At 50.5% G+C, this 11,307-nt stretch overlaps 1 long non-coding RNA gene across 6 annotated transcripts; it reads left to right on the top strand.

The window, feature by feature from the left end:
* Nucleotides 1-5,321: 5,321 nt before the first annotated feature.
* On the top strand, nt 5,322-10,973 carry LOC117028110 (uncharacterized). Of its 6 annotated transcripts, none has more exons than XR_004424077.1 (5): nt 5,322-5,442; nt 7,011-7,074; nt 7,521-7,618; nt 7,723-9,022; nt 10,329-10,973. It is a non-coding gene; the product is annotated as an uncharacterized LOC117028110 (long non-coding RNA). The 6 variants fall into 6 exon arrangements; XR_004424079.1 differs by having other exon boundaries at nt 7,011-7,618; nt 7,723-7,740; nt 7,855-9,022; XR_004424076.1 differs by having other exon boundaries at nt 7,521-9,022.
* The last annotated feature ends 334 nt before the right edge of the window (nt 10,974-11,307 follow it).

Below are 11,307 nucleotides of genomic sequence, written 5' to 3'. Positions count from 1 at the left end.
TGCTGTACTCCACAGCCTGTGACCATATATATATATATATATATATATATATATATACTGAACGTCAACAATAATTAAAATATATATATATATTTTATATATATATTTTAATTATTGTTGACGTTCAGTATTATTCAACTTCATTCATGTTTAATGTTTTTGGAAAAGCACTGGTATTTTTCTATTCCAATAAAATCTTGTGAGAGGAGAGAGAGAGAGAGAGAAAGGAGAACAGAACCTTCTTTGGTTCAGATGGGGGTGGGGACCTGGCCATTTTCCTGGGGCCTCTCCTTCCCCACATAGAGATTGCTGAGACCTCTGCTATGAATCCCAAGGATCTAAAAACACCTGGTCTGCTCTAGGTGAATGGATGGGCATCAAGAAGGAAAGAGGAAAGGAGGGAAAGAGGGAAGGAAGAAAGGGAAGAAGGGAGGGAGGGAGGGAGTGAAGAAAGGCGGGAAGAAGGAAGGAAGGAAAAAAAGGAGGGAGGGTAGGAGGGAGAGAGGGAGGTTGCCTTTTATTGCTAGTTCCACAAAATTACTGTGAGAAGCAATAAGAAAATTTGTATTTTGACTCATAAATTGGAGATTCCTCTTCCTGTTGGGCCAGGCCACACTTTGATTCTTTTTCACCCCAATACAATAAACCATGATGCTTGAAGGGGCAAGAGATTGAAGGGGCAGTAAGCTTATGGGCTCTGGAGCCAGACTGCCTGGATTTGAATCCTGGCCCTGCTGCTTAGGAGCTGTATGATGCTAGAAAAGTTACTTAACTTCTCTGTCTCAGTTTCCCCCTCAGTAAAAGGGGGTGTCAACAATACCTCCCTCACGTGGTTGTGAGGGTTACATCTGTTGGCGAGTGTATGGTGCTTCGAACAGTTTGTGGCATGTGGTAATGACTTAACAAGCTAGCTGTTGTTATGTTATAGGTATATAAGTGTGCAAGCTATGTTTCATGCATGGGATTTCCAGCCCTCTGCCCTCGGGTAGCAGCCTGTCTCACCTCACAGCCCCAGAAGTGGCTTAGCTCTCCCACTGAGGGCAGACAGGCCCTCGTGATGGGTAACTGAGGAAAGGGTGAGATTTTTATGCCTTTTATTGGGACAGAAGGAATCTATAGTGACATCCAGTCACCATCTTGTTGTACAGTTGTGAGACATTGAGCCTTTACCCAATCTCCATGAGCTAATGATCTGTAAACCCAAGGGGCATTTAACAAGGTGCCGGGAGCATCCGAGGTGATAAGTGGACTCCTTCCTCCCAGCAGATATGTGCCAAGCTTGGAGAAAGGGCACTAGACTTGTGGGTCTTGCCTAAATTCATAGTCCCATACTCTTGATCCCACCTGCTTCCCAGGGGTAAGGGGTGTCTTGAGGTCGCAGGTCCTTTATAGGGGATTTTCCACGGTTCTCCCCCAACAAGAGTGAGGCTCTCCATACGTAAGGGGTTGGTATTATGAAGACACAGGTGAGAGCTGCCAGCAGAGTAATGCCCACAACCTTTACATCCTGTGTTTACGTCTTCCTGATGTCACCTCGGGTCTCCATCAGCCTGCACAATGCAGTGTGGGGTCGTTTCCCACAGTAGTTTGCCATCTTCTCTGGGTCCCTGAACTCACAAGCTAACCTCTAAGGTACAGACCGCGCCTGTTGTGGGGGAGGGAAGGGGAATGGGAAGCTCTGTGGCAGAGGAAGTGGAGGGTGGAGGGAAGTGTGGCCAGTCACAGACACGGAGCTGGGTGTGGCTGTGCCCGGGAGGGCAGGGACACAAAATCACAGCAGTGGCCGAAATAGCACACTGGCTGTGGGTGGGAGGGTCTGGCTGGAGAAAGAGCAAAAGTGAAGTCCCAGCAGAATCCTTTTGACTTGATTCTATAGGAAATGGCTTGTGAGCTACATGGGAGGCTAGGAAACTTCCCCAGATGGTGAGAAAGGCAGGGGCTCCCTGAGGGTCCATGGCAGCTCGTGCCAACGCACAGGCTTGGAAGCGGGCATATGTGGCCAGCATGTTCTAAACCACAACCTCATGGTGGGGAGGATCCCACGTTTTCTGTTTCTTCAAGCCTCTTCTGAATCCCCTTGGCCACGAACATGGATAATCCCAGCCTGGCTCCCGGAGCTGCCCTGGAATCCCTGTGGAGTGAGACTTAGCGCACGGGCGCCGGCCATTCATCCAGCCATCTGGCTTCTAAAGTTGGTTCTTGGCCCTATAGCTCATGAAGAGGAAAAGGATCCGCCTAAGAGAGGTTATTGGGCAAACAGCCAGTTTAATTGCCTCTCGTTAGGCGCGGGCTGATAGATACAGGTGGTAATTCGATTCCCCCAATGCTCCTTTAGCCTGCTGGTGAGCAGAGGGCTACAGGACGTGTGAGGATGAAGCAGCTTCAACAAGAGATACACTTAATCCTTAACCATGTGGGAAGGGGGGCGGGGGAAGAAGGCTTGAACCTGAGACAAGAGGAAGTGGCCTACCCCGTGAAGGCATGAGATGGGTGGTGTCCCATGCACACGTGCTTCTCTGACAGGGTCGCCTTTGCCCAGAACGTAGAGTGGGGGGCACAGGTTAAGCAGACGCTAAGGGGGGACGGGCAGCCTGCCTCTCCGTGGGCACTGACCATGCTGACTCTCTCCCCACCCTCCGGAGCTGCTGCCGTCATCCTTTGCCCTCCGAGGGTCCTCCACCCACCAAGCCTACCTCTACTTCTCTTTCTCCCTGGGGCAGTGAGAATGGTAGAGTGTGCACTTCAGCCTCAGTTCCTGGTCACCAGTGTGTAAGTGTGAGGGTGTGTGAGTGCGTGTGCAGGGCCTCGGGCTGCGGGACATCCACAGCACAGATCAGAACACAGGAGTAGATGGTGACCACGCATGGGTCATACCCTACACGCGGGAGCCCGGAGGACCTGTTACTGGGACCTACCACCAGCCTCAAACCTGAGCGGCCAGAGCAGCGTCAGTCACTGCACGGAGGAGCACAGACGGGGTAAGTTCAGCCATGGGCGGCCTGGGTGTGGTGGCCTCAATGAGAGGCGGGGTAGCCAGAGAAGAGGGAAATCAGAGCTCTGTGCCTCTCTGCCCCTCTCCCTTGTTGTTGCACAATATACATGTCCCTTGATCCCTGCAATCTGGGGGACAATGCAGAGGCTGGCGATCCCACATGGAGCAACAGAGGGTGTGAGGATTGGAGCAAAGTTATAGCCAATGACGTCTCCCCAAAGGCGCACAGCCCATGGTCATCCAATGTCCAAGGCAGGGACAGTAGGGAGGCCAGGAAGCTGGTGGTCATGGGTAGGGGGAGGGTACTGTAGACCTCAGCTGGCCATGCTGTGAGGGAAGGAGAGAGTCAGGGAGGGTTGGATGAGACACAAGCTCTGCTTTTACTTACAGGTGCCCACGAGGGCCAGTGCCCAGGGAAAGCTCTGGAATAAACACTCTGGGGCCCTAGAAAATGGAGGTAGGAGATGGTATCATCTGACAGTAGCTCTCATTTGTTTCTTCAGCCTAGTGTCAGACTTTCTGAGGCACAGGGGTTGCTGACAAGTGGGCGAGGAGTTGGCTGAAAGGAGGGCTTGGGGGCAGATGGGTGTGTGGCCAGCTCCACTGTCCGCCCTTCCCCTTGGCTTTTCCAGACCTGAGCACGATTCCTGGTTCCTGACACACTTGCCACTTCCTGTCACCCTCCTCTTTGTCTTCTATCTTCTCCTGGGGGTGGCAGGCCCTCATATCATGTCCCAACTGGAGCCTCTGAGGCTGGCAGGATCCCTCGCCACCTACAACCTGGGCCTTGTGGTTCTCTCAGGATACATCTTCTATGAGGTAAGGCTGGTGGGGGCCCTGCAGAGTTCTAGGGTCTCTTCCTTTCTGGGGTGCTCAGGAGATAAATAAAACCATGATCTTCCTATGCAGAAAGCTGCAAAGCCTTGATGGGGACACGTGCAGGAGCGGGGTTCTGTTTCCTCTTTGGCTCTGCTGTCTTCCCTGTGGAGACACCATTCCTTGTTACCAGCTCCCATTTTTGTTTTTCTTTTTCTTTCTTTTTATTAGTTTCAGGTGTACAAAACAATGTAATGGTTAGACATTTGCACCCCTCACAAAGTGATAACCCCCCTACCCCAATCTACTACCCCTCTGACATCGTATAGAGCTGGTACAATTCCATTGACTCTATTCCCTATGCTGTGCTCCACAGCCTGTGACCATATATTTATATATATATATATAATTATAATTGACATTGATTATTATTCAGCTTCAGGTGTACACTGCAGAGGTCAGGCACCTACACCGTCCATGAAGTGGTCTCCCTAATAAGACAAGTGCCCATCTGACACCCTACACAATCTTTACAACATTATTGATTATATTCCCCCAACTGTCTTTCATATCCCCGTGGCAATCTTGTGGTTACCGACTGTGCTTTCTAATCCCCTCACCTTCTGCCTCATCCCCACCCCCTTCCCATCTAGCAACCACCAGTTTTTCCTCTATATCTCTCAGAGTATTTCTGTTTACTTTGCTCATTTATTCAGTTCTTTAGATTCTATCCATTCTATTCTATACATACAAGTGAAATCGTATAGTATTTGTCTTCCTCTGTCTGACTTATTTCACTTACCAGCTTCCATTTTCCTTAATTGGAAAAGTACAGGTCAGTGACAAGTAAGGTCAGAATTCATCAGCCCCCTCCCACCTAAAAGAAACCCCCACCACCTCCTGTTTCTACCTGTACCTGTTTCTCCGTTAATCTCTGCCCCCAAGCCGGTGTTCCTTCCAGACGCCTTGCTCTCAGCACGTCATCATTCAGCAAGTGTGCACGGGGCATGTACTTCATGCCAGGCTATGGCAGCACCCGCAGAATCACTGCTGGATGAGGCACCCTTGCCCTCCAGGAGCTCACATCGAAGCGGGGAGAGGGATGTGGAAACAGGCGACAATACTTCAGTGAGAGCAGGGCAACAGAAAGTACGCTCCAGGGATAGGCAGGAGACGCAGAGACCCAGGCTCTGAGCCAAGGCTCAGGGTGTGGGGAAGGCTCTTCAACGGGAGTGGTCATACTCGCCGACCTTTTGGTGCACTCGTTACGGTGGGGCACGCTGCTCTGAGCATGTTCTGAGGATCTGCTTTCCTAATCCTCATGACAGTGCTGTCAGGAGGCACAGAGGGGTACAGCACGTTAGCAGATGGCAAGGCACCCCGAGCTTGCACCTCCCCTCCTCCCCTCCCGCCTCAGCGCTAGCAGGGAGGAGGTAAGGGGAGCAGCCTGAAGTAGCAGGTGCTGACACTACACCTCTTTCACCTTCTCTCCTTCATGGATTGGTCTCCCTTCCTTCTCATCCTTCGGTCCACGCTCTGCACTGCTGACATAGCTATCCTCCCAAAACACCAAATGGACGGGCCTCTGTCTGCGGGCCTCTGCCTGTGTGGCTTCCCGGCCAGCTGGGGCTGAGGTAAGACTCCTCCGCTGAGCGGGCCTATGAGGCCTCCCACAGCCCGTTCTGGCCTCAGCTTTCCTTTCCAGCCTCACCCCCCTCTGCTCCCTCATCAGCCCTGCTTACTTGCCTCACAGCCGAGCTTATCAGGCAGCGGGCCTTGACACATGACTGTTCTTCTCCCAGAAATTCTGTTCTCCCCTGGTACCCGGACAAATTCATGCACATCCTGTAGACTCAGGCCATTGTCACCTGTCAGGAAACTTCCCTGATTTCCCAAGGTCAGCTTGTTTGTTTCCATCCTTGGGTTTTCACCTCGACTCTCTGTGGTAGATGGGGACAGACTCTACCAGCTGGCAAGCAATCGATGGTGTGCTTCTCCCAACTCCACCTCGCAGCTTCAGTAACTTCCCCTCAGTAGCTTGAAATCAGCCACAGAGGGACTATTTACACCATAGGAATTGGCAAACACTACAAATCAGCCCCCTTCTCATCCCTCTGTCTCATTATTTGCATATTAGTCTGTCTCCTCTCTAAACAGCAAGTGCTTCAAAGGCAGGGCCACATCTTACTTATCTTTTTAAAGACCGGCCCAGCATAATGTCTGGTATCATGTAGAAGATGCAAATAACTTGTGAGACATGAGACATGCCTTAAAGAACTTGTCATTTAATTGTGGTGACAAATTACTCTGCTGCCACCATAATCCTCTGAAAACCTGCCATGCCCAGATCAGCTTCCTGCTCAGAAGTCCTGCTTAGCTCCTTTTGCTTATATGACCAGAATGTAGAGTCCCTCCAGGTAGGGATTTTTGTCTATTTGTTTTATCGAGGTGGCTCTGTGCTCAGACCAGGCCTAGTATGAAGGGCTCGGTACACTTTGACACATCATTGTCAAATGATTAAATAAATGACAAAATTCAAGCTCCTTAAAACAGGCTTCACAACCCCTTGTCAACAGGTTCTCCTCTCTCTCTGCTTCTGGGGCTGCTCCTCCCCTAGTAGGAGACCCCATTACAGTCCCGCTGCTCCCCGGTGAGCTAAGAGATGTCCAGGCACCAAGCACTCTTCTCCTGGCATGGGGCTTCCTCTCCCTCCCTCTGTGTGCCCAGGCCTCCTCATTCTCCAGTCCGATACCAGCTTCTATTTCCAACCTTCTATTTCCTACTGTTCATCAGGCCCCAACCATAAAGGTGAGGATTGTTTCCTACATCCTCAGTGAGGTTTCGAGCTCCCTGGGGGCAGGGCTGAGGTGTGTACAGTTCTGTGTCCCCTCCAACACTTTGGCACCTCGCTTAGAGTCTCACACCTAGCAGGTACCCAATGTGGGTTTGCAGTCCAGATTTGTCCAGATTAAAAATGTTGGAGACCAGCAAGATGTATGCAAGTCCCAGCCTCTGATCTGGCCACTCCGTGGAGTTTATCTGATTAGCAATCACTCACCAAGTGTCAGTGAGGTTGGGAAGGATGGTGGTTTCCAGAACATGACCGGAGGAGGTATTAGCCCTTCAGGCCCTGACCAGTCAGGTCTTGCCACAGTGGGAGCAGGCTTTATGACTTGGTCTTTTCCTTTTCCCTCCCTCCCAGTTTGTGGCCACCTCGCTCCTGGCTAACTCCAGCTACTTCTGCCAGCCAATGGACTGCAGCCCAAGTGAGCTTTGCATGAGGGTATGGCTGCCAGGGGGAGTGAACCAACTGGGTCAGCACAGGCTCAGAAGGCCTCTGCTTGAATCTCAGCTCTGCCAGTTACTTGCTATGTGACCATGGGTTGCCTACTTACCTTTTATGGGCCTCAGTGTTCTTATCTATAAAATGGGGATCATAGTTTCTACGTTGTAAAAGGAAACAAGTGACAGAAGATTAAATTAGATAATGTATGAAAGTGTTTAGCCCTGGGCCTGGCACACACTGAGTGCTGGCTAAGGGGTAGATATTTCAGTATTTTTAGCTGTTCTCTGTCTCAACTGGAAGCAGAAAGAAAGGTTTCCTTCCAGCAAAAAAAATCTAGCGGAGGCTTGACAAGTTACCTGGGAGTGATTGGGATGCTGAATCAGGGATGTTGAGCAATGAGCTAACATCTGGTCCCCGGACCGGCAGCATCAGCACCGCCTGGCAGCTTGTTGAACATGCAGAAGCTCATGTCCCACCGCCAGCGCACTGAATAAAAATCTGCTTTTCAACAAACAAGATCCCAGGTGATCCTTATACTCCTTAGATTGCACGGCTGCGGGCTGGGCACGTTTGGAGAGTCCTTCTGTTATCACTCCAGTAGCTTCTCCCCTCTTTCCTGTGTTAACAGGCGTCTTCCCGCAGACAGGTGGGCACTATGGGAGCAGTGGGCGGCGCAGAACAGTGAGTACTGGGGCTGAAGCCAGTGTGAGCTGCGCCCCAGGACAGAGGTCTGACTGCATTCCCCCTTCCTTCCCAGCAGATGGCGAGCGTGTGCTGATAACGCTTCTCTCAAAGGCCTTTGAGTTGCTTGACCCACCCCGTAAGCGCTTAGGCGCTTGTGCTGAGTTTCCTCTGTCTTCTGGGTTTGGGGTGGTGTGCGTGCAGTGTCCTGTGTGAACACCTCCCTCCAGCCTCCCTGTCGGATGTCCTCAGGATTTGCCCAGGCGGCCGCGGCTGAGGCTGATGTTAGAGCAAAGCCTTGGTCCCAGTACCTGGTGGAGGAAGGACGCTCACCGAAGCAGCGTCTCAGCGCCACAGGCTCCCACCGGCCCCCACACTTCACCCACGCACCTGCATAAAAGTAGGCATTTGCCCCATTAGCAACCAGGTTCCAGGGTACATGAAAATGAAAGATAAACACATTTTAAAAATTAATATTGTGTGGCAAGGGTCATCAGACAGCAAAAGCTGTCCTTAAGTGTTAATGAGGAGGAGAAACCCTGCTTATGAATCCAGAAGGCTCACAGGATTGAGGGGGATGGGGCATGGTCATGATTTGGGGGTACAGAGGAAAGGGAGGGGGCTCTTTTTTATCAATTCCTTACCAAAATGGAGTAAGAGTAGAGAAGCTTTCGGAATTGATCTCATGGTTGTCTGGGTCCTAGGCTGCATGTTCAACAACTGAGTTCTCTGCTATCCTACCTGGGGGGTGACTTAACCTTGGGCAAGTTACTTAACTTCTCTGTGCCTGAGTTTTCCCATCTGTAAAGTGGAAGTAAGTATAAATCATATAGTATTATTGTAAGTGTTTCTATGATTCTTTTATGCATACAAAGTACCCGGCACACAGTAGGTACTATACAGGTGTTTGACTAGTATTATTTCCCTTGAGTTTCAGTCTCCCCTTTAGTAAGACAGAACCACTCCCTTCTTGGTACTTGAGGTCCCAGGAGAAGAGTCTGGAGAAACAAGGCCCCCACAGTTGACACTATCTTTTCTTCCTCTCCAGGTCTTCTTTACATTATGAGAGAAACCAGAGCAGATCACCTTTCAGCACATCTACAACCATGACATCATGCTCTTCAACTGGTGGGCTGGAGTCAAATATGTGCCAGGTGGTCAAGCTACATGACGCAGCCGAGGGCAGCCCTACCCAGGCCCTTGTGAGGCAGGTCTCTCTCTGCTGGGTGAAGTTTCCAGCGTGGGAGGTGTGCATCCTGTAGTATCACAGTTTGGCTCTAAGGTTACCCTTCTCTGTGGCCATGACATCAGGCCTCTGCTCCCTGTTGCTCCTCAGAGCTTCCTGGCCACCCCTCCCCGGTGCTGGGGAAGAGGCTGTGGGGGGTGCTGACAGCCATCAGACCAGGGGATGCAGAGGAGGGTATAAGCACTCTCATTGAGCATCCTGTTAATCCCACGACAGCATCATGACCTCAGATGGCTCTTGCCAGGCTTCCTCAGGATAGACCCTTCCCAAGGATTTTCCCTGTAGGATGCGTAGAGGTGTTCTCTGCAGGGCAGAGGATTGAAACGTGAAAGAGAAAACCCAAAGCACAGCCAGGCCCAGCTCCACTTACTTCCCTTGATCTCCCCTCCCCACTCTGTAGTCAGGATGCTGAATTCTTTGGCTCACATCTGTGTGTACCTGTGCTAAAGACTGGCTAGTCTGAGTCTCAGCATGCAGCCCTACCTGTGGTGGAAGTGACATCTTATCATCCTACAGCTGGTGAAAAGGGCCCCTTGGCTCCAGGGGCCTTGACTGAGCCTGGGTTCTATTTTTGGCTGCACCAATAACTTGATATCTGACCATGAACTAGCCTTTCTCATCCCTGGGTCTTCCTTAGTAGCCCAACATGCAACAGTCTCAGTAATCATTTCAAGTCCTAGAACCAATTCTCCCTGACACAATGTGGGACCTGGAGCGAATGACTTCCACCCTTCAGACCTGTCTTATCATCTGTAAAATGAAGGAACTGGGCTAGACGACCTATGATCACTAAATGACGGATCCCCCGGTGCCTTGTGGTTTGGGGAGCCTGATTGCCAGATGGCAGTGATAGCTGAGGTGTCCCTCAGGAGACTTGGGATGGATTGAGTTCATCATCAGTGTCAGCATGACGTAGTTGGATTGGGGCAAATGGGGAGCCAGAACCAGGAGAAGGGTCAGGAAGATTTTTAGAAAAATGTGTTAGGAAAAAATGGGAGCGAGCTTCACCAGGCTTCATTGTTTTCCCAAGAGGAAGACTGAACTGTAGGAGGTCTGCCCCCTGCTGGTCGATGGAGGGGTGAAGGGGACCCAGTGGGGGAGCTGTGAAGACAGAGGGTGAAGATGGCTTCTCAGCTCTCCCATCTCTTTCTTCTCAGGCTTTCTTTCCCCCAGGATCAGTTTGTGGCCATTGCTGCCCACTCCTCCTACTGCCGCTTTGCTGAGTGCTCCTTTCTCAGTGGATTCACCATGGCTGTCCTGCTGTCTACCCCAGCCTCATTACTCTTTTCTTCAACTTCTACCACCAGACATACCTGAGGAGCAAGAGGGAGAAGCTGACTTCAGTGGCCGGATGTGAGAACTAATACTGGCTGAGCCGTCCTACAGAGAGTTGTGTGGAAGACATCAGGGCTTACAGCCTACCCGCACGGAGCAGGCACCTCTGGGCCTGCATTTTGTCCTGCGAAGGAACGAGGAGAATTGCCTCCTGTCCAGAGTTCAGGAGGACAGAATCGGAGTCAGCTTCCTGTACACACTTCTGTGACGGCACTTCTCACATGGATTTATGACTATTTGCTTCTTCCTCTGCTAGACATGAGCCTCTCGTGGGAGAGACTGTCTTATTCTCAATGTTCCCCACACCTGGCACAGCACCACCAATAATGTGTGCTTGGATCCTTGTATTCCACTATTGGCAGTCATGATCTCTGGTGAAAATCAGGGCTCGGGGTGTGGAAGAAGTCAAGGCTGGCTCGATATCTTACAGTGGGAAACAATGGCGGAGAATATCCAAGAGTGAGCATGGGTCTGTTTGTTTGGTGATGTGGCTACGTAAACGGTTACCGTGCATATCTTCTTGTGTGTTCACTGCTGCCTGCACGGGTATTTCTACAGTTGTATGATTCTCTGTGTGTGAATGGGGTTGTGTATGTGTCTAAACAGACACAGAGAGGGCTATGTGTATGTGTCTAAATACTTGTTTTGAAATATATATGCTGTTTATATAAACACAAATATATATATAAGTGTTTCCATTTGAGTTCCTCTCTGTGTGTTTGGTTGTCTCTTCTGTAAATCTCTGAAAGTGCCACACTGGCAAATAAAAGCCACTGGGATTAATATCTCTCCTGTCCCAAATGGGAGACATTGAAGTCCACTGAGAAATCTCTGAGTACATGTTTCAGTGGGAGCCTCCATAGAGGGATGTGAGAAAAGGAGAAATGGGGTAAAATGGATACAGCCATCCACTTCACAAAGAAGGAAACTGAGGACCAGCAAAAGAGAATA

The sequence above is a fragment of the Rhinolophus ferrumequinum genome, chromosome 10 (assembly GCF_004115265.2).
Source record: "Rhinolophus ferrumequinum isolate MPI-CBG mRhiFer1 chromosome 10, mRhiFer1_v1.p, whole genome shotgun sequence".
Classification (NCBI taxonomy): Eukaryota; Metazoa; Chordata; class Mammalia; order Chiroptera; family Rhinolophidae; genus Rhinolophus; species Rhinolophus ferrumequinum.
This window is presented reverse-complemented; position numbering and strand designations above follow the sequence as displayed.